Here is a 2,029-nt window from a genome sequence, read left to right on the forward strand (position 1 = left end):
CATTTTAATTATGATGTGTCTTGGTATGGGCCTCTTTGGGTTCCTCTTATTTGAGACTCCCTGTGCTTCTTGAACTTATGTCTATTTCTTTCACCAGGGAGGGGAAGTTTTCTGTCATTTCTTCAAATAGGTTGTTCTTTCTCTTCTCCTTCTGGCACCCCCATGATGCAAATGTTGGTATGCTTGAAGTTGTCCCAGAGACTCCTTATACTGTCTTAAAATTTTTGGATTCTTTTTTCTTTTTTGCTCTTCTGATTGGGTGATTTTTACTGCCTCATATTCCAAATTGCTGATTTGATTCTCAGCATTCTTTGCTGTTGATTCTCAGTAAATTATTCTTCATTTTAGTTAGTGTATCCTTCATTTCTGACTGGTCCTTTTTCATGTTTTTGATGTTCTCACTAATTTCCTTGAAATTCTCACTAATATCCTTGAAATTCTCACTAAGTCCCTTGAAGCTCTCATTAAGATCCTTGAGCAACCTTATAACCATTGTTTTGAACTCTGTCTAGTAGTTTGCTTGCTTCCATTTCCTTTAGTTCTTTCTCTGGAGATTTCTTCTGTTTTTTCATTTGTGACATGTTTCTTTTTCTCTGCATTTTGGCTGCTTCCATTTGTTTCTGTGTATTAGGTAGAGCTACTATATCTCCTGGAATAGAGTGAGGATATTAGAGAGAGAGAGAGAGAGAGAGAGAGAGAGAGATAGAGATAGAGAGAGCGCGCGCAGGGAATCAAACCCAGTGAGCCTTTGGTGCATGGGCTGACACTAACCACTGAGTACACTGGCCAGGGTAAGTTTTACTGATATTTTTAAAAAGTAGTTACGAATTCTGAACACTTTAAAACACTGTTATTGAAACTAACATTTCAATAGTAATTGAAATGCCAAAATAAATAATAATGGTACTAAAATTAGTATTTTAGCATTAAATGAAATAAATACAGAAAATAGTTTTGTAATAGAAACTGCATATTTATTCCATACACTCCTGTAGGTTTGATATATTTTACAATAAAAAAGAAATTAATTAATTAAAAAATGTACTGCATAAACTATGCTTTAGATTTGAGTATTTAGAGTAAAGAGAACTTTCATGAATTTAGTTGTTTTAGAAGTATATGGAATAAGTATTTAAAAAATTTGTCATCTTTCTGGAAATATTTTATATCAAGCTTTATATGTGATCTGTTCTTTAGAAATTTGTAGCAAAAAAACAAAACAAAAACCTTAAGTGTGACATCAAAGAACTACATAGTAAAATTATTTTGGAAATTAACCAGATGTTGTTTTTTTTTCTTAAAAAGGTGGCCACTTTTGAAAAGGATAGTCTCTCTATTGAACTTAGGGCATTTGCTAACAGCAAAGAGTTCATGCTCTTGCATCCCACAGGGTTTTATCACTAGTTAGTAATATACATCTTGTTCAATGGAATTTGTAGATTTGTAACACAAAGGATTTCTGTATCTTAAGGTATCATATAATTTATTGACAAGGATAGAGAGAATTGGACCATACATACTTATTTTTAAAAATATGTATTTTTATTGATTTCAGAGAGGAAGGGAGAGGGAGAGAGAGATAGAAACATTAATGATGATGAGAGAGAATCATTGATTAGCTGCCTTCTGCATACCTCACACCAGGGATTGAGCCTACAACCTGGGCACATTCCCTGACCAGGAATCAAACCATGATCTCCTGGTTCATAGGTTGCCGCTCAACCATTGAGCCACGCAGGCTGGGCAACATACTTATTTTTGATAGCCACCTCTGTTACTTTTTAGATAATGAACAGTATGGACTTAGGTTAGTGGTCGGCAAACTCATTAGTCAACAGAGCCAAATATCAACAGTACAACGATTGAAATTTCTTTTGAGAGCCAAATTTTTTAAACTTAAATTATATAGGTAGGTACATTGTTATTAACTTAATTAGGGTACTCCTAAGCTGGCCTTTGCTAAAAATGTCCTCAATCTGATTGAGGTACGTTCGCTGAGGTCGACCCCTTCCAACTCTCCCATCCACAC

This window comes from Myotis brandtii, unplaced genomic scaffold, assembly GCF_000412655.1.
Source record: "Myotis brandtii unplaced genomic scaffold, ASM41265v1 scaffold58, whole genome shotgun sequence".
NCBI classification, from domain to species: domain Eukaryota; kingdom Metazoa; phylum Chordata; class Mammalia; order Chiroptera; family Vespertilionidae; genus Myotis; species Myotis brandtii.